Source organism: Urocitellus parryii, chromosome 16 (assembly GCF_045843805.1).
Source record: "Urocitellus parryii isolate mUroPar1 chromosome 16, mUroPar1.hap1, whole genome shotgun sequence".
NCBI classification, from domain to species: domain Eukaryota; kingdom Metazoa; phylum Chordata; class Mammalia; order Rodentia; family Sciuridae; genus Urocitellus; species Urocitellus parryii.
Window position 1 is genome coordinate 26148178 of NC_135546.1, and position 24263 is coordinate 26172440.

General features: G+C 34.4%; 1 pseudogene; it reads right to left on the reverse strand.

The window, feature by feature from the left end:
- Positions 1-4109: 4109 nt before the first annotated feature.
- LOC144250584 (SERPINE1 mRNA-binding protein 1 pseudogene) lies at positions 4110-5383 on the reverse strand (annotated as a pseudogene).
- Between the last annotated feature and the right edge of the window lie 18880 nt (positions 5384-24263).

The following is a 24263-nucleotide window of genomic DNA, read 5'->3' on the forward strand; positions in this document are numbered from 1 at the left end:
ATAATTGAAACTGAAAGGAGATGAAACCTGGCTAAAATATTTGGAAAAAGCCAACAAAAATGATTGCACTGGGAGAGTCAAAGCCAGCAGCTGCACAACAAAGCAAAATTAAGAGAGGCTATAAAACACTGGGAGGAGTAGAAATCTGCACACAGGACACTGGGTCTAAACATGTAGGCAGATATTTTCCTCTTTGAAGCAGCAAATGGAAAATCATTGCAGTCACTTTATTATTATTTCCTAGTGTTTGCTTGTTTATAAGTTTGCTAAGCCAGAATTAATTTCATGTTTAATATTAGGTAATTTTCAATATTTTCAAAAAATAATGAATAAAAATATTCTAATCTGAAACTCAGCTAAACCAAGTACCTTGAGGGGAATATTGTAAACTTTAAAATTTAAGTATTACTTCTGTATGCTGCAAAGAAAAATGTTAAGATGAGAAATATCAGTTTTTCTTGTGCACCCTGGCTAAAACCCTCAGAAGACAAAATAACCAGATATACAAAGTTCAATGCTATATTGCTCATTAGAAATATTCTTATAAAGCATCAAAGTTGTCAAAAAAATTAAGCTGTATTTGAATTAACCATAGTAAATGATTTTTCCTTCTTAAAAAATGCAAAAAAAAATTTTCTTTTAAAAATTGCTGTGGTCCATAAATACCTTCTGTCTTTTTTCCTTCTGTGGATTCAGATTCTTTAGAAGATATCTTGCTCATTTCCTCAGATTTCACTACTTGAGGAGGACTCTTCACTCGGGATAAAAAGCACCCAAACTTCAAATTGCTCAGGTGCTGCCCTTCCGAAAGTTTTGGTGTGGAAACCATGGATGACTTCTTACCTTGAACTTCTAAAAGGTCATTAATCAAAATTAAGATCTGAATTGTTTATGTCAATTTGTTAAACATAGAAAAAAAGCATATAAAAACTTTAAGACAAATTACTCTTTTTTCTTTTTTTAAAGTTTAATCAGGTACTGTTTTACTGCCTTTGCTACTAGGCACAGGCTTGCCAAAAAGATAATAATAATCAAGTTTCTGGGCTCTCAGTAAACTTAGATATGGCATTCAGTAGGGTTTAACAATCACTTGTACATCAATCTCATTATTATTACAAATGTTCTAATTAGAATATATTTTCTACGCACTTTCTTTAGAAAGCAGAACTGTATATCAGCTGAAGGTTGGGACAGATGTCCTTTTAAGGTACCTGCATAGTCTTACCTTTCAGTCAATGTCAGGATCTATCGACTTCACAATTCTCCTTTTTAACTTTAATACCTGTTGGTTTCTTCCACCAGCTAGTGCTCTTAAAAGTTATTTTTAAAATTCAATACACAGTATTTAGACTTTGTATGCAACTACCTATTAATACTTTTCTATTTCAGTGCAATCTCTATCAATTAGAAGAATAACAATGAATACTTAATATTCTCCCTCCAAACCCATACCAAATATAAGTCCCCAATATATTTACAACCCTGGAGATGATGTGTCTTACTTCCATTTTTAAAAAATAAAATTGAATAAAGGTACTAGATGTATACTATCTTGTGACACATTTTAAGAGCTTAAATAACTCAAGTCTTAAAATAGTATTCAACTAGTAAATCATACCCCCAGTCATTTCAGTACAATTGTAAATGTCTTTAAAAGCTTCAGTTCTTGATATTATTTTCATTTAAAAGCATCAAGATAAAAATTCACCAAAACTTCAGTCACACTATTTAAGGAACCTATATCCATTAAGAAATTTCCTCTCTAGAGTACTATACCCAGTTAGCCATTGAAAACTGGCATTATGATTTTCAGTGGAAACCTGATTTTCTAAGAGAAATGAAAATCGTCACATAAACCCTTGAAATTCATTTTACCTGAACTTAAACTTTCCCAATTTTGTCACTGATGGGGATCTCTCCCAAATAAGTTTATCAAATAATACCTAAATGTAATACTTTTAAAACTTAAATGAGCATTACATCTTGAGGGTATGCAGAGGTCAGAAGCTGGGAAACACATGACAATGAGGGCTCCTATTTGATTGCTTTTATAACTTTTTAAGAAGTGAGCATGAAAATAAATCTTTATTTTCAGTTATTACCCACGAATAAGAGAAAGTTAGGTTCACAGTTTTAGCTATTGACACAAAGTGAACTAGGAGGCAAATTCACATCCATCAAACACAACTAATGGATCAACTTTTTCAAGTTTAGGCTATCTTGAAAGCTTGCAACATACCAGATATTGCTGTGTGTTCTCTAGTGACAATGGCTGACAGCAAATGGAACTTGAAGTGTTTTTGAATAACAGATGTTGTCTATAATATGTTGCTGGAAATCAAGAGATTTATAAACATGTTCAGAAGAGTTGAATCCTTAAAGTCTAAACACACTAATTTAAGAGTGTGTATGTTGCAATTTCAAAAGGAGTCAATAATCCATATGGACTAAATTAATACTTGCCTCTGGGTAGCAGGCCTTTTTGTAAATATAAAATTATATTAGACATTAGCACCAGTGCAGAACATGCTCAGCATCATAAGATCCAAAACACCAGCACAAGTTTATCCATCACTAAAAAACAATTACCTCTTACTAAGATGTCAAGACTAGTAGGTAGATTGATACATCCAATCCAAACGAATAACTTTTGTACTGTACAATCTTTTTTTCAGAAGTATAAGTGAAAACCAATCAACTACATAGCAGACATGTTAAATTTAAAATCTCCAATATTTTAAAAACTGGACCTTACCAGAGGTAGAAAATAACTGACAAGTGACAGAAGTTAAAACTTTAAATAAAATCCCTTCCCTGTTTAATCAATAAATGTGGCAGAATAAAAAAAAAACTACAAAACCTGTTTATTGATCATTCTATCCATGTGTTTAGTAAGTGGTGATGCTCCTGTTCAAGGAATCCATTAATTACCTAATTTTCTAATAAAGGAAGAGGGAAAAGATATTTATCACCTTCTCTGGTACAAATATTCATCTAACAATTTAAGACCAAATAGTAACAATATAGGAAATCATTTTTCAACAGTTAAAGATTTTTGGCTTATGTTTTATGGATGGTGCTGCTGTTCCAACCTTATAAAGTAAAGCTGTCTGCATTCCAAATTTCAAAAATTGAAGACTCTCCCCATCTCACCATACTAACCAGTGCCCTTTGGTTTCTTCAGAACAAGAAAGGTTAAAAGGGTTGTTGATTACAGATGTAACATTCTGATTTGGGGACCTATCAAACAAAAATCATAGCAAGTGCCAGACACTTATTTTACAGAAGTCTAAACATTACCCATTAGAGCAAATCAACTTATTCCACTCACCCTGTTGGGGGGGGGTAGAAATCCTATATCCATAACACTTGACAGGATGTGTTTATCAACACTAAGTAGCTCAAACAACTTCCACAAATAAAGTGTCTAGCTTGGCTTTTAAAATGGGAAAGTCACATATTTTGAAAGTAAATATAGTTGAAATTGTGAATCGGGTATAATTTGAACCTAATGAACCATGCAGGAAGCGAGGGTTAATAAACAAATGTGCTTTGAATTTGTTCAAGTACTAATATTTCTGTATATAAAGATTTAGCATATATAACAGCTATTATGAGAAGTGAAAAAAGATTTTTCCCCAAAAATGAAAATATTAAAACTAAGTTAAAATACATAAAGTAGTTAGTATTCCACACAGCATAAAATTCGACAAATCAAAGTTTACATGTCCCAGCTGACCATGTGTGAAAATGCAAAGCAGGCATTAAAACTGATATTATGTCCAATATTTAAAACCAGTTTGTAATTGGGGGAACATCTAAATCCTTAATTAAAAAACACAAATGAAGTGAAAGCTTTAAACTGGTACACACTGTTCACACCTATATTTCAAGTTTGGAAATGCATATTTGCAAGCAGCAATACAAAAGTATTCATGAAGAATGCATAATCTCTGAAAATTATGAAAACATCCCTGCTACCAATACACTTCTATATACAAAACTGACTACCATATTTGTTACTTCTGTGTAGCAAGAGAAGTTCATTTTCAAAACAGATAAAATTCAGTCTTTAGGTGTGAATGGTATGAATGACAGTCTTTTTTTTTTTTTTTAATTTCTTAGTCATTTGGGATCCTTAAGCATGCAAAAGCTTTGAACAGGAGGGTCCACAAAGGAACCAGGGTTGTCTTATGGCATCCAGTTAAGCCAGAGCTGGGAATGCCTCTGGGTCATCCACATCAGGGGCAGAAGCACTCGACTTGTCAGTCCTGCTGCCACGGTTTGGGCGTCCACCACGCCCACGCCCACCTCGTCCTCCCCTGCCACCACGTCCTGGGCAGCCTAGATCTCCAAAACTGATCTCCAGCTGAGATGTTATGTCATTTGCTGGCTTCCGGAAATGATGGTCCATAACCGAATCTTCAGCGTGAGCCTCTTCACTCTTTGATTTATGAAGAACAAATCCCTTCTTCCATTGCCCATCAGCACCTTCATTTGGTTTTCGGATATTAAATTCTACTTTTGCACGATCTTTATTTTGAATAGCCTTCCATTCATCCAAAGTCATCTCTTTTGGACCCTCTTCCTTAACTTCTTCAACTTCGTTTTCCTTATTTTCAGTATCTGCCACTGGATGTTCTTCACCTTCAGGTGTTTCCTCAGTCGCATTTGATTGATCCAAGTCAGTTAATTCATCTTTGACAGTTCCCCAGTTGTGAGATCCGCTACCTCCATGTTTATCCTCATGCTTCAGGCCACTGTAATGTGAAAAAGAAGATCTATCACTTGCACTATGCCTATCAAATTCACGTTTGCCACGAGAATCAAATCCATCTCCTCGACCCATTCCACGTCCACGGCCTCCTCGACCCCTTCCAAGACCACCACGACCTCGGATGGGTCGGTCAATAATTGGTCTATCAACTGAAAATTCGCCTCCTTCACCCTTTTCTTCAAGTGGCTTATCAAATCTCCTTTCACGAGGCGGTCGCCTTTCTAGTCTTCTATCAATTATTTTCCCTTCACCCTGAAGTTGTTGATCAGGTCTTCTTCCAACACGTCTTATTCCTTCTTTCTTAAGAGCCACGGGTGGCTGCGTCTCCTCTTTCTTGTCAGCCACGCCAACGTTGGGGGGCAGTGGGTTCTTGCGGTCTTTCTGGGACTCTTTACGCAGCTGTTTGCCTGCGGCGTTGGAGTTGGTCTGGGCCGCGGCCTGAGCTGCGCTCTTGGCCACAGGTCCCCCAACGCCGCCCCCGCCGGCTTCTTTTTTCTTGTTCTCTGCTGCTTTCAGCACCTTGAAGGGGTCTGATTCATCATCAAATAACTGGTCGAATCTGTTGGTGACCACGCAGCCGAAGCCTTCCTGTAGGTGCCCAGGCATGATGGTGGCTCGGCGGCACGTTCCTCCACGGATTACAGCGGGCCGCGCAGAGCCAAGAGCGCCTGCTTCAGCTCTTCCCACAAGATCGACAAATTACTCTTTACATCAGGAAAAAAGTCTGAAGTTTATCATAATTTAGGCACAGTAACAGAGGAGCCCCATTGTTAAGCATCATGGGTCTGTTTTTTTTTTTTAATATTTTGAATATCCAAAATATTTTCTTGACTCCAGAGAGAAAACAAATCCCTTTAAGAGCAGTGGTCAAATAAAAACAAGAAACACAAACTAAAACCTGATTATAAATAACTAGAGCATTACAGTTTCTTAAAAAGTCAAGTATTATTAAATACTTGTTAATATTGGTTAAAAATTGTGTGATAATGCCATTGTCTGAAGTACTGGCTGCCAAAACAACCAAAGGAAATATAGATTACCATGGGTACAAATATCACTTGATCACTGTAATTTTTGCCTATTTTAGTTAATAATGAGAAGGAAGCAGATGGAGGGGTTTGCTTCATGGTGATCACAACATAAAGAACCTTAATGACTTTGTTAGGGGGAAGAGGGGGCAGATATAAAATTTAGAAAATTCATATGGTAATTCACCTAATCAGTGATTTAATTTATCTCAAGGACCTTTAACACTCCTGCTTATAAGATCAAAACCATGGAGATCCTAGAGAGGAGTTTCCAAAAATGAAATTCTTCACTCTGGATAAAGGGATAAGCTAAGTAGCAACTGATAATTAAGCAGTGGATAAGAAAGATATCTTTATATATTATGTTCTTTTAGATGTATCTTTTAATGTTTTTGTGTTGATCATCTCTCACAGAACTAATTCACAATTTGATTGTAATGGTTGCATACATTTGATTCTCTGCATCCGTGGATTTCATATCTGTGAACTCAATGTACTGTAGATTAAAAAATATTCTGAACAAAGACTGCCTCTGTAGTGAACACATATAGATGTTTTTCTTATTATTCCTTAAATGATAGAGTATAACTAATATTTACAAACATTTATATTGTATTAGGTATTATAAGCAATCCAGAAATGATTAAAATTATAGAAGGAGTTACATAGACTATATGTAAATACTGTGCCGTTTTAAATAAGGAACTTGAGCATTCTCAGATTCCAGTATCTACAGGGATCCTGGGATCAATCCCTTATGGATACTGAGGGACAAATGTACATGCATATATATTTTTTTAAATACCATCTTATATTCACGATATAATATATCTTTTCTCCTCTCCAAGCCTAGTTTCCAATTATCAGTATCTCTTAGTCTTTAAAATCTAAGAGGCTGCAATGAAGACAAAAAATTGCAAGTCAAGAATATTAGAGCTGGGTGCGGTGGCACAAGCCTGTAATCCCAGTGACTTGGGAGGCTGAGGTAGGAGGATCAGAAGTTGAAAGTCAGCCTTAGCAGCTCAGTGAGGCCCTGTCTAAAGAAAATATAAAAAAGGGGCTGGAGATATGGCTCAGTGGTAAGGATCCCTGTGTTCAATCCCTGGTACTAAAAAATAAAAATAAAAATCAGAAAAAATAACAATTTTTAGTGGGCTTAGTATGTTCAATCTATTTCAATAAGGGTAAATGTCACACGAATCTGAAACTTTAATTCTAAATATGAAACTCCAGATCAGCCATGAAGGCACTTATTTTTGTCATACAAGTAGAGAAAATGATCAAGTAAGTATTAATATGCAGTAACAAAATGCCCTGTAATCAATAAGTCTATATATTCCTACATGAAATCAGAAGGCACTATTATAATGGCAATTTTACTAATGTAAAAAAATGTTCTGGAGATACAACAGTTATTAAGTAATAAGGCATTAAAGCTCTCTTCAAAGCCCATATTCTTCCTACCATACCAATATTTTCCCAGTGCATTTTGTGAGACCCAGAGGATACAAAAAGAGGCATGGAAAAGGCCAAGTTTGTAGAATTCTGGACCATCACCCAACACTGCTTTTACCTCTTTTACCTGCTCAAATTCTACATAATTTTCCTCCTTTTAAGGATTCCATTGCTAAACGAAGTTTTAAAACCTCTATACTAGGTCATGTAGTATAAGCATAAATTATAGTACACCTTGCTGGATTCACCTCTTTTTCAACCTGATGTGCAATTGAGGGGCTTTCACCAGAATAGTGTACTAAGAAAATCTCAATTAAAGATAGTTACACTACTCAACCTTAGGTTTTGAAGTTAAAAGCAAGTAATCCCATGTATTGGAAAATCCAAAGAATTTATTCACATCATCAAATTCTGCTCAAAACACTCAGGTTGTAAGAATTTCAATCACTGTTGAAAACTAGGATACAAAGCAAAATTGAAAATAACAACTGATTTTTAAAGCAAATATACCTGAAATGAAATATTCAAATTAGTTTATACTTTTCAGGTTGTTCACTAATGTCTAGCTGTGCTGTTCAATATGGTGATTTAAATCAATTAAGTAAAATTTAAAATTCAGTTCTTCAGTCACAAGAGTCATACTTCATGACTAATAAAAGTTCTTTACTCTCAAATAGTTATATGTGGCTCGTGGTCATCATACTGGACAGCACAAGTAAAGAATATTTCTTAAATCACAGAAAGTTCTATTAAAAAGTGCTGATTTATAGCTCAAAGACGAAATATGTGGTGTAACCACATTACCCAATTTTTACATTATGGAAAGTTACTTTTTTATTCATTTTTTAGTTTTAAGTGGACACAATATCTTTATTTTACATTTATGTGGTGCTGAAGATCAAACTCATTGCCTCAAGCATGATAGGCAAGCACTCTACCACTGAGCCACAACCCCAGACCGAAAAGTTACTTTTGAGCCTATAAAATATTGTTATGAATTATCTGAAGTGTAGCAAATATTCCTTTTGGTTTAATTATTTGTAAACAATCAAATGTTATAAATAGCTCTGGAGGTTAATGTCATTTTCAGGGCACATAGCAAGCCAAGGAGCTTTCTCCAAAGTCCCCCAGGCAAATACAAGTGTATCATGTCCATGATTCCTTAATCCCCACGAAAAGAGACTTTTCTTTCAGAGGCCAGAGTATTCTCGGCCTTTTGAAGTACATACCTCTAATACAAATATTTATAATCTACTATCTGGCTTCATAGGTCTTCTGTGTTCTTTAAGAAAACCAGGAGATAGAGTACTACATGGGTTGGAAGGACCAAAACACCATCATTATTAGAGATTGGTATACACTGTCCATAATCCCTGACATCCTGGGCTAACATAATAAATAATACTTTCTGTAAAATCAACTCTATGCAACTTACTATGAGGACAAATTAAATGCACTTTAGAATAGAAAAAGGCAAAATTACTACCTGTCCATGTTTTTTTTAACCTATGTAGTAACAAGTTTGGTAAACTTGTATATCATCACCTTCCACATTTAGGGCCAACATTCACTTGGATACATTCACTTGAGTTCTGATTTGTTTGGAAATTCCTTCATTTCATGAAAATAATTCCTAATACCATATTTATAATAAAATTTTTAAATCATAAGTAAAAAATAGTAAATCCTATATAGCCAAATAAATCCAACTAGGATATCTTGGTGAAAATGTTTATACCTTGTAGTTTTGACTGTAATGCTTTTATCTCTTCAGTTTGGTTTTGGTTGATCAAACGAAGATTCTGATTCTCCAATTCCAGCTAAAACAACACAGTGATATTCTCTTACATAGGAATAACATTTCTAAAACATGCTAATAAATAATTATATTTAGAAAACATTAATATGTTTACTCCAAATGCAGTAAAATAAAATGACATGCAAATATATGAATTTATCATGATAGGCTATCAAACTAGATAATTATGGCACCAATATTAATTTTTCCACAACTGAGAGTTTTGCAAGTTTTCACCCCCTAGCTTTTTTTTTTTTTTTTTTGGTACTGGGGATTGAATTCAGGAGCACTCAACCACTGAGCCACATCCCCAGCCCGATTTTGTATTTTATTTAGAGACAGAATCTCACTGAGTTGCTTAGCACCTTGCCTTTGCTGAGGGTGGCTTTGAACTCGTGATCCTCCTGCATCAGCTTCCACAACTGTTGGGATTACAGGTATGTGCCACCGCGCCTGGCCCCCCTAAGTTTTTTCCACTGTAAAATTATTTGAAACCAAACTATTTCAGTATTTAATCTGTACTTCAGATACCAAATATATTAATTTTATAATATATACAGATATGCTCTATAATTATTTAAAATTTACTAATTAGAACTAAAATTAAGTAATTAGAGTGAGACTATTTACACTGATCATCAGATGTCTATCAATTGTTTAATTTTTGAAATACAATGGATGTTAAAATAAAAGCTACCTATCTCAGATTTACCAAAAAAGAGCAGCACCATCAACTGATTTGAATTTTTTGTTTCACTCAGATGATTGTATATTCTGATTGTTTTCCTACTAAAAAAGAATAAAGTAAAAGAAAAGAAAAGAAAAAATATAGCAACAAATACCTCATTTAACTTAACTGTTACCCATTCTTTGATCTTAGCTGCTTTCTCTTCTATTATTTTAGCTTCTTGGATTCTTGTTTCTGAAATAACATTTGCAATTTGTTTAGTTCAAACATAAACTCAGTGGTCCAGAAATGTTACCTGATAATATGCAAGACAAATCCACTTAAAACCTGTCTCAGATTTAGGACATCTACCTGCAAATTATCAGATTTTTAAAAGAGAAAATTTATCCAGCAAATACAATAAGAATACACAGAGATAGATGCAAACATTGCTAGTTTTAATAATTGTTCTTCTCTTTCTTTGAATGATCAACACACTGAAGTCAATACACTGAATATATCAATAAAATAAACATTTCTGGAACAGTAGAACAGGGTCAACCAGGTTAGGAAGAGGAGACTAAAAATCTGGTATAATGGCTAGAACTCCCTCAAGCATTAATTTAAAAAAGACCCAGGAAAAATATAGACTGAAAAAGTCTACTTCACCAACCTTAAAATATGGTTATGATCACAAAACTACCGGGAATATGGTTATCGTAAATTACAATGGGCGGAGACTGGAGGCCAGTATAAAGCTGCAAACCACTAACAAAGAAATACTAATCCCCAGAGAAATTTAAAAAATGCTGAATATAAACAACAATTTAATGAGCATAAAAAACAATGTCATAATGGTCATATTTAAATTACATTAAATGACTACTTAAGTAAACGACACTAACACAGTTTTTGTAATAAAAATCTAAAATAAACTTCTGTACTTGTTCTCAATAGTAGTGGTTTAAAACAGTGTATACATTTCTAAGCAGAAGGATTAGTATCAAACATAAATATATAAAATACAATGTTCTATAAATATTTCCAACACTGTAACAATCTAAAACAAAATTGATTACAAATATTTTATGGACATAATGCTGCTGATAACTAAGTATTTCCTACTTAAACTGTACACATAAATTCTAAGTCTGAATGTGAAAGAACACTGTACCGTCTAAAAAGTGGCAGATCTTGCCTGGACTCACCCTGGACTTAAAGCGAATGCCATTTTACCTTAACCTTTCACCAGCACATGTGATACAATCCTGTGGGATGACTTAAGTAAGATTTTCCCCTTCACATTTAGAAATCTAGACTCCTTTTAAACTTTGTGTTTATGCACAAATGAGTACACACATATATAAGTCTTTGATGATTAAAATTTTCCTACCTGCTCTTCAAACTGCAGTTCCAAATTTTGAATGATGTCATCTTTTTCCTGTAGTAGAGACTCCAGGTCTTGACATTTTTTATATAACCTTGTCTCTGATTCACTGGTTTGAATATTAGCTTGTTTCAATTTCTGTTCCATAACTTGTACCTAAATTGAGAGAATAAAATGTTAAAATTAAAATTAAATTAAATTTATCATAATATGAAACTTAGATTTTTACTATAAAATTATATAGATTCCTAAAAGGTATCATAATAAAATGAAAATATGAAACAGGAATTGTTAATGTATTTACAAGTTACAAATTATGAAGACTATTCTGTCAGACAGTTGTACTTTTGGGGTACATAAGGATACACAGGAGATGATGTGAATATTGCTATAACATAACGTATATGCTTACTAGAGCAGTGACAATACACAAAAGTGTTTATATAGAGGCAGCAAGTTTCTAACCCTCATTTTTTCATATTTTAAACAAGGTAGGAATATAAATTTAAAATGTGAACAGTGAGATAAAACTCAAACCAGATGACCTGGCATAACATATTTTTGGGAAAACTGAAACTTAGATGAAAAAGAAATACTCAGTGGAAAAGAAAAGAAAAACAAGAGAAACTTTGAGCCCTCAAATGACAAAATCATTAAAAAAATTAAAAATTAAAAAAAAAAAAACAAGAATCATAGGTAGGAAAAGGCACTTAGTGAGAGCTTATTGATTCATTCACTTCACCAATGCTCACTGAATACCTGGCAAGTGCCAAGCCTATTTCAGTACCTGGAAAGGAATCATAAAACAGACCCAAATATCTTGCATGGAAATTACATTCTAATGGTAAAGAGGGATAAAAAATAGTAATAAGTAGGTAAAAATCATACAGTAAGTCAAAGAGTTGGTAAGATTAACAGGTATGAGGCTGGAGGATGGGAAGTGCTTCAATTTTAACATCTAAGAGATTGGCCCTGATTGGATTTTCTACAAAACACATTCAGAAGTATGACATCTTAGGACACATCTGCAAACCTGATTGTTGCTGGCCATATGGGTTATATAAGTCTATCTAATTCATAGGGAAGTTTCAATTTTACAGATACCACTTTGTAGCTATTTCTTTTCTTTTACCTTTCTGTGAATCTTAGACCTATTCCTTGATTGGAAGTCTCACCAGACTTTATAAGGTCTAAAAAAAGGAGGTGTTAAGGATAGCAAGAAAGAAAATAAAGTATTGAGGACTGTACTAAAGAGTTTTATTCATATATTCCAAATAGCTAAGAATGTAATTTTAGCAATAATGTGAAAGATTTGAGAAATTAATTATCTCTGAAAATTCAAAATGAATCCTTACTCAATGTTCAAAGTATTTGACTAATTAGATTTTTCAGGTGAAAGGTGTAAAGGTTGGTTTGGTTTTATTCTTTTAACTGTGAATATCAAGTTTCATCTGAGGATTCACAGTATAAATGCAAATTCAATTTAGATGCCAAATTATTCTACTTAAATACTACCCGCATGATTAGAAACTATGAAAATAAAAGCAGATTAAAAAATAGGAGGAAAAACATATTCTAGTATTCAAATGATAATTTCAGTTATCTTTAATTTAGATTCTTTAACATAATAGGTTTTCTACTTGAGCTGAAGGATTAAGATTTGTATCAAAGACAAAGGTCCATGACATGATCAACAGCCCAAGCAGGACAAAAAAAACCAAGAGTCAATATGAAGATGCATTTCCAGCTGTACATAGGGTACTCTGGAGCAAGGAGAGAAGAGTACAGCCAAGTCCAAAATGGTTGTTCTCCTCTGAGGACATAATAATAGAAGATGAACTTCAAGAAAAACCTAAGTAATTGAATAAGAACAGAAATAAATATTACCAGACCCTCAGCTATAGTCTCTTTTTATTATGTCTGAGCAAGCCACCCTCCAGACATTGGGTCATCACATAAAATTTCCCTATTATTACTGGCAAGTGCCAAACCTATTTCAGTCTAGGTTCTGGACAATGATGACTAGGATTTGATAGTTGAATTCATTTTATGAATGAATGCTGCAGAGCTCCTTGGATTCATCTTTTTTTAAAAAAATGTATTTGTTCTTTTTGTATATACATGAAGTAGAGTATATTTTGACATATTATGTATACACATATTATAACATTCAAATTAGCATCCCATTCTTGTGATTGTACATGATGTGAAGTTACACTGGTCATGTATTCATACATGAACATGGGAAAGTTATGTCTGATTCATTTCTACTGTCTTTCCTAATCACATCCCCTCTAACTTCCTTTCATTCCCCTTTGTCTAATCCATTGAACATTTGGATGCATCTTTGCCATCTAAACTTTTTAATTTGATTGTTACGTTTAGAAAAACAGCTTTCCCAGGCAAGAAAAATATTGGGAAATGTGCAAAATTTCTTAGGGAAAGAGATCACAAAATAGTTACAGGCAACCCACTTCCCAATTGATCCTGTTATGACCAAGTTTTACAGGATTCACCAGCCTTCCTTGGTAATTAGTATGAACAAGAATTCTACAGTAAAGCTAAGAAGCTTTCAGAAAAAAACAAGCAGGCTTTTAAAATATCCTCCCATGGCATATGGAAAATAGCCAAGTTCTTTTTCCATTCATTTAACCTGAACCTTATAAGAATTTTAACTACTCAGAGACTGACTGATAACAAACACCTGTGAATTCAAATTTGTTTAAGTAAATTCTTGAAATCACCTATACATGTATGCCCTTCAGTATGGAATGCTTCATATTTCTAGTACTTTCCTCCTTTATTTCTAGGCATGCCTCTGGCTGCATCCGCTCAGCACACTCCTTAATCAGTTCCCTGCAAACCTTCTTGTCGTGAGATTACCTAAATTCCTGTTCAGAAAAAGGTTAATTCAACAAACTCTGAAGTTCTCAGATCCTGTACATTCTGAAGAACCAGACCACTTAGAGGCTTTTGGGAGACAACCTCTAAGCCACTATGATGGCTTCACTGGTAAGACTGCTCTTCTATACCTGAGGTCTTGGGTGACAACATAAAGCTGGTGTTAATAATGTGATCAATGGTGAAAACCTATTTTGGTTTACCTGGGACCATAGGCCACACTTTACCAGTATTATCTGACAGGGAACAAAGGGATGGAGAGACTAAAATCTGAGTAACAGAGGTTTTCTGGGAGGAGGGGCTGCTTGTTGCCTTTCTACCCATTGGTTAAACACTAATCAGTGCCTAGAAAAATTTGCAGTAAGATAAGAAGGTCTCTAAAATAACGTGGTATGGAGGGAAATGGGGAGCTGACCACTCCCCTTAATTCCAGTTCTTGGGAGAGAATCTGAAGAGTGACCTTGGTTGTAAAACAAAGGGATGTACTCCTAAAAACATCTGAGTATCATGTGCAGTCGGCATGCAACCTATTCTATATATCCCCCCAGCTTGTAGGCACAGGGCCACCCTTCACTGTATCTCAACTTACCACTGCCAAGGAGTGAGTAATAAAATGCCCTAAAACCTCTCCACATTCTCTCTTTGGGATTAGTAAACAGTACTCTGGGGCCTCCGAAGCCCTGGGGCTGAACACTGCCTCGCAAGATTACTCCTTAAGTAGTTCTGGGTTGGTTTATACATACTGTTTTCAAAACTCACAAGCAACCATAAAGATATATTACAGTATTAAATACAAGGGTCACCAAGATTTATCTAGCAAAATGTGCAATCTTTTCTTCAGCAGACAACTTAATTAATGCTTACAGAAATAATGCCATTCATTAATAAATAAAGAGAAAAATGTATGAAGCTAAGTATAGAGTTGAGCTGGCTTCTGCTTTTAGTCAAGAAACATTCCCTTTGGGTTAATATAAACACAATCATTTAAGTTTTAGGTTCAATGAAAAGATAAGCTGAATTCAAGGAACACAAACATTAGATAGGCTACAGGGGAAAGTATTAAAGATAGCCAAGGATTCAGTTACTGTAACTTAACACAAAGGCCAAAAAGGTGACATAATCAGTGTATGAGAGTTCATCTGCTCTCTGTTTATATTTCTTGTCAATTTTTTAGATCCATTGAGGTATTTACAGAAAAAAATCTTTCTGAAGCATAAATAAAATAGTCATTGAATAAATTTAGAGTTTTGTGACAAAGAGGAATATCCAAATATTTTGCTAGCTTACAGAAATTATGAGACATTTGCAATTCTTCTCTATCCTTTCTATTTAAGGCAGTATGTCTAACATAACCAATCATGGTGTGCTCTTGCTTAAACATGTACAGCCTAGAATTAAATGACTCTTCACTTGATACCTTCAAGGACAACTTCAAATAAGTTCTTCCTATTAAACTTATTAAGGTCAGTGGCTATGAACTGCCCTAATTGGCTACATGTTTTGATTCCTTTGCCTTAGGTTGAGGATATGAGGTTCTTGTTTCTTTCTTTTTTTTAAAGAAACTCCACTAGATCTAGTACATTTGAGAGGAAAAATTAATCTAAAACCACATAAAAATTACTTAAGTTTAATTTCTAGAAATAAATTTGCCACACATATAAATTTAGAATTTCCAATTTAAAAAAGGCCAGACAATGGGGCTGGAGATATGGCTCAAGCGGTAGCAGACTCGCCTGGCATGAGTGTGGCCTGGGTTTGATCCTCAGCACCACATACAAATAAAGATGTTGTGTCTGCCGAAAACTAAAAAATAAATATTAAAAATTCTCTCTCTAGCTCGCTCGCTCTCTCTCTCTCTCTCTCTCTCTCTCTCTCTCTCCCTCTCTCTCTCTTTAAAAAAAAGGCCAGACAAAACAATCCTCAATTGCTTTCTCTTTTTTTCCCCTATAATGTGAGAAATCCAAAAAAAAAAAAAAGGAAAGCAAGGGAAAGATACCGTAGAACAAAGACATAGAGAGACAGCCATGAGTGTGGAGGTCAAGAAAATGCCACTAGGAAAGGTCAAAGTCAGAAAGTAAAAGAGAGGGAGACATGAAAGAGAAATAGATAAACTGACAAATGTTTACTGCAACTGTAGGGCTAAACAGGAATGTACATACATGGCCCACTCCACTGTTACAGAAAGAGATAAAGGCATTTTAGAGAGAGTAACATTTACTCATAGAGTTTGAGTGGCCTTTTATGATTCTGCTATTATTGTCTCATTCTACTATAAGTGTGGATATCAGTAATCAATACCGTCAACTAAATAATATTTACAAAAAGGGACAGCATAGATCTTTACCCTTGTACTTATAGCCTAATAGTGTTACTACCACCACCATCTGTTGAGGGCTGAAGGCATGCCAGGCACTTTCCTTAAATTAGCTTCAATCTTCATAATAGCTAACACGTACACAGCACTTCTATGTGCCAGGAAACATTCCGAGTACTTTACTCATAGCAACCTATTCAATTTCCACAAAATTCTAGGACAGGCATAGATTGTATTAGCACTTTACAGAGAGGAAGCTGAGGCCCAAGTCAAATAAGGGGTAAGAAATGGAGGCAGATTTTGAACCAGGCAGTTTGGCTCCAGAGCCTTTGCTATTAATCACCATGTTATAAACCTTTACACAACATAGAGGATATCAGCTCTGCCAATATGAGTTAGCTCTTTTTTATGAGTGACAAAACAAAGAATCAAATTAACAAACTTTTCCAGTCAGATAAGTGGTAGAATTTGGATTTAAACACAGTTAACAATTTAAGTCTATCCCCTAAGCAGAGAACATATATTGTCTTTATTTTTCTTTGTATAGAATTTACTTTGACAACCTCTGGCCCCTATATCCTTCCCTTTCTTCATTCCTCTTTAAGAAAAAACAGAAAGAATGAGAAAAAGAGAAAGAAAACACTGGACTTTAATTACATGTGTTGGGAATATCATCATGAGCAAATGGGAATAACTGTACTCTAGAAACTCTGTAGAAAGTTAGAATTAAACTTGAAATTTGCCTATTCCATGTCTTTATGGGGAGCAATTACCATTGTCTTGGACTGGCTTTCTTTTATATTATAGTCTACATTCATCTTCTCCTATCTTGGTAGGAGAAATGGGGAAGTAAGAAAACTCTGTTGATTTTGCTAGGCAGGGATCATTATTATATGTCAAAAGATAAGGTCTAAACAAGAAAGATCAAAATGATGGAAATGGGATGTTTTGTGTATACATATTTGTTAAGCCAAAGAGGAGAATTTACAGTCACATTCTTTTCAACATGAACTTGGCCAGAATGGCTAAAAGTAAAAGTACGATAATGCCAAATGTTGGAAAAAGGGGTAGAGCAACAGAAATTCTCATACACTGCCAGTAGAAGTACAACCTGGCATATTCACTTTGGGAAACTATTTACTAACACCCATTAAAGATCTGTCAACTTATAACCCAGCAATTCTACTCATAGGTGTATACCCAAGAGAACTAAAAACATACATCCACCAAATATAAGTCTTCATAAGAGCCCCAAGTTGAAAAGGAACCATATGGTTAAAAGTGAGATATAGTCACAATAAAATACTATTCCGCAATAATAAAAGTACTGATACATATCAACATGAATGACTTTCATAGACATAATGTTGAGCGAAAGAAGTCAGTATAGGGTGGAGGATACAGTTTAGTAGTAGGGCACTGGGCTAGGATGTGCAAGGGCCTGGGTTTTATCCTCAGCACCACAGAGAAAGAAAAATAGGGGGTGAGGAAGGGAGGGGGGACAGAGGAAGGAAGGAAAAGAAAAGAAGAAGACCAAAAAATACTAATATCAAGAACAGCCAAACTAACCCATGTGAATACTGGTTACCTTAGTAAATAGGGTTGCTGCCTGAGGAAGAAAACAAGAGAATGGGATGATAAAATGCTCTATAACTTGATCTAATGGTAGGGTGCTTTGTTATATCCATTATGTCTTAATTTCTAAAAAGCAACAGCCATAAAGAAGATGCAGTAATTTTTACAATGGAATTTTATTCAACACTAAAAATAAATGAGCTACCAAGCCATAAAAACTTAGAGGAACCTGAATACATATTACTAAGTGAAAAAAAGTCAATATGAACAGGCTATTTGCTATATGGTTCATTAGACATATGACATAGATGACATTCTGGAAAAGGCAAAACTGTGGAGAAGATAAAAAGATCAGTGATTTGTAGGGACTTGGGAGCAGGGACAGATGATTAGGTTGAAATGTAGGAGAATTTTAGGCAGTGAAACTATTCCATATAATAATATCATGGTGAATAAATATCATACATTTGTCAAAACACTGCATGAACACTAATATAAACTATGAACTTTGGATGATAATGGTGTGTCAATGAAATTCTTCAACTGTAACAAATATACCACCCTGGTGTGGTATATTGACGTTAGGGAAGGCTGGAGTATGTGTTGTGGTAGGGGAGAGGATACTCAAAAATTCTGTACTTTTGCTCAATTTTGCTGTAAATATAAAACTTCTCTAAAAGATAAAGTAGATTTTTTATAAAGCAATTTCCTCCCTGTTGAAATAATTGATAAAGCAGGATCATTAATGGCTACTAATATATCAAAAGAAGAGTTTATTATATGTTATATATTCTACATTATATACCTCCTGACAGAGGTATGCAATATCACCTAAGACTTAGGAAAAGGAGGAGGAAAAGAGGAAGAAAAAGAGTAAAAAGAGGAAGAAGAGGAAAGGAGAAAGAGGAACAGGAGAAATGAAGAATGAGGAGGAGGATGAAGGCGGGGAGAGGAAGGGAAGGGGCATCAAAATTTGGGATCTAACTATATTTTATCAGAGATACAGAGGTAGGGGAACACATTAAATAATTATGCAATCAAAAAAATTCTGAATGCAGAAAGCTTTAGAGGACAAATTAACCCATGTTTTTCAACAAATAAATTGAAAGATAAAAGAAAGGGTAGGAAACCCTATAGAGAGTTTAATAATCAAATGTGTCAATCTAATTCAGACCCTGATTTGAATAAATCGACTATTAAAAAATAAAAAAAAATAGTATATAAATGAAAGAATTAAAAACAGGTACTTGAAAAATGCTTGTATATGCAGTTCATGGCAGCACTAGTCACAATAGTCAGAAGATTGAAACAACCCATCTGTTGATGGCAACAGATGCAGGGCTAACCCTAACCCTAACCCTAACCCTAACCCTAACCCTAACCCTAACCCATGCATGCTGCAATGCGGATAATCTCAAAACCATCCTGCTAAGGGAAAGAAGCCAGAGGTCACATATTATATGAATCCATCCATAAGAAATATCCAGAATAGGTAGATTCATAGAGACAGAAAGTAGATTGGTTGTTGCCAGGACCTTGAGGCAGGGAGAGGAGAAAGAGAATGGATGCTTAATGGGCACAAGATTTCCTTTTGAGATGATGGAAATATTTTTAAATTAGGTAGAAATGATAATTGCACAACACTCTGAATTGTTCACCTTGAAATAGTAGATTTTATGGTATGTGAACTGTGGTATGTCATTTAAAAAATAAATTTATGGTATGTCATTTAAAAATAAACAGGGGCAATGATAAGAAAATTTGACAGATGTATTGAAGAATTATTGGGGTTGTAGCTCAGTGGTAGAGTGCTGGCCTAGCATGTGTTGAGGCACTGAGTTTGATTCTCAGCACCACATATAAATAAATTACATAATAAAGGTTCATTGACAACTAAAAAAAACATTAAAAAATAATTATTGGCAAGTTTTTGACATGATGTGGTTGATTTTTTAAAAAAGCATTTATTTTTATATTAGTTGCTGAAATTTCATTCCTGGATACAATTATGTGATGTGTGGTATTACTTCAAAATATCCAGTGTGGAGGTGGATGGAGGGGAAAGTAGGTAGAGATATAAACAAGCCATGTGTAAACTGATTGTTGAAGTTGGACATGGGAGTTCATTACATTATTTTCTCTACTCTTATATGTGGCTGAAGTTTTGCATAATAAAGTCTTAAGGTTTCTTTTCAAGCATAATTTAAAAAATCAAGGATTAGATTAGATTGGGCTTACTTAGAAAAAATTCAGGCCTTTATTGTATAAAATTAACAGGTAGAAAGGAGATTTGGTAGTGCTCAGATTTGAAGAAAGAAACATGACAAACTTAGAGGAAGCATAAGAAATTTAATATACTCTTCTTGGAAGAAAGGATTTTGCATTTAAGCTTTTGGAAATTCTTGATTCAACTAAATGCAGCAGAGATATTTTTATAAAATGAGAAGCTATATTTTGGGTCACCAGATAAACTTCAAACCTGGATGTGCCCATCCAAACTTCTCATTTTAATGCTGGCAAGGTCCAGAAAGGGTTAAGTGACTTACCAAAACATCATTAAAAATAATCTAAAAAATACTAGAAAGTATAAAAATATAGAAAAAGATTATTCCTAATTCCAAATTCAAATAAACTTCTGTTAAAAGTTAGGGTCTTAAATTTCTAAAGTCATATGATTTGGCCAAATTGAATTAGGATGATATACACGATTTAAACAGAACAATTTTAAGCATCAAGATAGAAGATGCCATCAGAAGTCTACCAACCAAGAAAAGCCTAGGACCAGATAGATACACAGTCAAATTCTACAAGACCTTTAAAAAGGAATCAATACCAATGCTCTTCAATTTATTTCAGGAAATAGAAAAAGAGACAGCACTTCCAAACTCATTCCATGAGGCCAATATCACCCTGATTCCAAAACCAGGCAAAGACACATCAAAATATCTCTAGTAAAAATAGATGCAAAAATTTTCAGTAAAATTCTGGCAAATCGAATACAAAACATATCAAAAAGATAATGCACCATGATCAAATGGGATTCATCCCAGGATGTAAAGTTGGTTCAATATATGGAAATCAATAAATGTTATTCATTGCATCAATAGACTTAAAGGTAAGAATCATATGATCATCTCAATAGATGCAGAAAAAGCATTTGACAAAATACATCATCCCTTTATGTTGAAAACACTAGAAAAACTAGGGATAACAGGAACATATCTTAACATCATAAAAGCTATCTATGCTAAGCCCCAGGCCAACATCATTCTAAATGAAGAAAAATTGAAGGCATTCCCTCTAAAAACTGGAACAAGACACAGATGACCTCTTTCACCACTTCTATTTAACACAGTTCCTGAGACACTGGCCAGAGCAATTAGACAGATGAAAGAAATTAAAGGGATATATATACAAAAAGAAGAACTTGCACTATTTGCTGACAATATAATTCTATACCTAGAAGACCCAAAAAGTTCCACCAGAAAACTTCTAGAACTAGTAAATGAATTCAACAATGTAGCAAGATATAAAATCAACATCCATAAATCAAAGGCATTTCTGTATAATAGTGACAAATCCTCAGAAATGAAATGAGGGAAATGAGGAAAACTACCCCATTTACAATAGCTTCAATAAAATAAAATAAAATACTTGGGAATCAATGAAAGAGGTGAAAAACCTCTACAATGAAAACTACAGAATGCTAAAGAAAGAAAGCAAAGAAAACCTTAGAAGATGGAAAGATCTACCTTGCTCTTGGATAAGCAGAATTAATATTATCAAAATGACCATACTTCCAAAAGCAATAGACAGATTTAATGCAATTCTGATCAAAATCCCAATGACATTCCTCATAGAAATAGAAAAAGCAGTCATGAAATTCATCTGAAAAAATAAGAGACCCACAATAGCTAAAGCAATCCTTAGCAGGAAGAGTGAAGCAGATGGCATCACTATACCAGAACTTAAACTATACTACAGAGCAATAATGGTATTGACACCAAAACAGACTTGTAGACCAATGGTACAGAATAGAGGACACAGAGAGTAACCCACAAAATTACAATTATCTTATATTAGACAAAGGCACCAAAAACATGCATTGGAGAAAAGGTAGTCTCTTCAACAAATGGTGCTGGGAAAACTGGAAATCCATATGCAACAAAATGAAATTAAACCTCTATCTCTCACCATGCACAAAACTCAACTCAAAATGGATCAAGGACCTAGGAATAAAACCAGAGACCCTGCATCTAATAGAAAAAAAAGTAGGCCCTAATCTCCATCATGTGGGATTAGGCCCCAACTTCCTTAATAAGACTCCTGTGGCACAAGAATTAAAATCAAGAATCAATAAATGGGATGGACTCAAACTAAAAAGTTTCTTCTCAGCAAAAGAAACAATCTGTGAGGTGAATAGAGAGTCTAAATCTTGGGAGCAAATCTTTACCCCTCACACATCAGATGGAGCACTAATCACTAAGGTATGTAAAGAACTCCAAAAACTAGATACTAAAAAAAAAAAAAAAAATAACCCAATCAATAAATGGGCCAAGGACCTGAAGAGAGACTTCTCAGATGATGTACAATCAATCAACAAACACATGAAAAAATGTTCATCATTACTAGCAATTAGAGAAATGCAAATCAAAACCACTCTAGATTTCATCTCACTCCAGTAAGAATGGCAGCTATTATGCATACCAACATTAAGAGTTGGCAAGGATGTGGGGGAAAACGTACACTCATACACAGCTGGTAGGACTGCAAATTGGTGCAGGCAATATGGAAAGCAGTATAGAGATTTCTTAGAAAATTGGGAATGGAACCACCATTTGACCCAGCAATCCCTCTCCTCAGTCTATACTTAAAAACAGCATACCACAGGGTAACAATTATTTTTTTTTTAATTTTATTTATTTTTTAGTTTTTTCGGCAGACACAACATCTTTGTTTGTATGTGGTGCTGAGGATCGAACCCGGGCCACACGCATGCCAGGCGAGCACACTACCGCTTGAGCCACATCTCCAGCCCGTAACAATTATTTTTAATGATTGTTTGATATCTCATGGTATTGATAAAGTTAATTTATTCATTCCTCTATAATAAGGCATTCATGAGATTTACAACTCTTCATTACTATGAATAAAATTGTTATAAACATATTTTTATATAACACTTAACTATGGTTAGGATTACCATAAAAGTCACATTTGATGTTCTCAGGAGATAAAAATTTTCTAATCAAGGCCTTTTTACCTCTTGAAAATTTGTTAGTGGACAAAACAGGGTTAGATTTTCCACTTTCTCTATGTATCAAGCTCAAAAAGTAAAAATGATGAAATGCAGAGGACTGACAAATTTCAAAGCAACCTTTATATGGGTAGAGGCAGGAAAAAAATTTTAACTAAAATAATACTCTACCTGTTGAAAATCTTTCTCTGCTTGCCATTCAGCATTAATAACTTGTCTTTCGAGCTGTTGCATCTGTAAAGTAAGAGGAAAAAATGAAATATAAAAATTCATGTTTCCTTTTTGCAAAAAAGTTTCAATGTTATCAATTTTGTAAAGAACATTTAAAGTGGTTCACTGGATACATAAGTTGCATACAATTAATACATGAAAGGTTCTTTACATAGTTAAATTTCTTGAGTCACTGAACTTATTAAGCAACAGAAGAATTGAAACTTCCCTTGATTACAAGGGCAATAAACCCATCATTGAAGCTTCACCTCAAGACTTTGTCTATCTGATTCCCTCTCAAAACCTTTACTTCCTAATGTCATCACATCACACTGGGAATGAGTATTTCAATAAATCAATGTTGGGGAAACATATATTTAATCCACAACAAAAGCATTATCAAATCTGAATAAAAATGTATTGAAAGAGTACCAAAACTTAGGAATACATGGAGAAACAAAAGTTTTAACACTCATGTCATTAAAGGAGATATGAGAAGGAAAACCATGCCATGTGAGGCAATATTTAAAGAAATAATTGCTGAAAATATTTTAATCTTGGTCAATGACATAGACATGCACATTTAAGAAGATTGGTAAACATCAAATAGAAGGAACCCTCCACAATTTAAGCTTAAGCTTATTGTTTTTGTCGGCTTTTTCATTTCTGTGACCAAAGTATTTGACAAGAATATCTTACAGGAGAAAAAGTTAATTTGGGCATCACAGTTTCAATGGTCTCAGTCTATAGTCATTCAACTCCACTACTCTGGGCCCAATGTGAAGCATCACATTATGGGGAAAGGGCATGGTGGAAGGAAGCTGTCTCCTAATGGCAATAAGGAAGCAGAGAGAGAAAGCATGGGAAGGGACTACGAGGAAGTGACATCTCCAC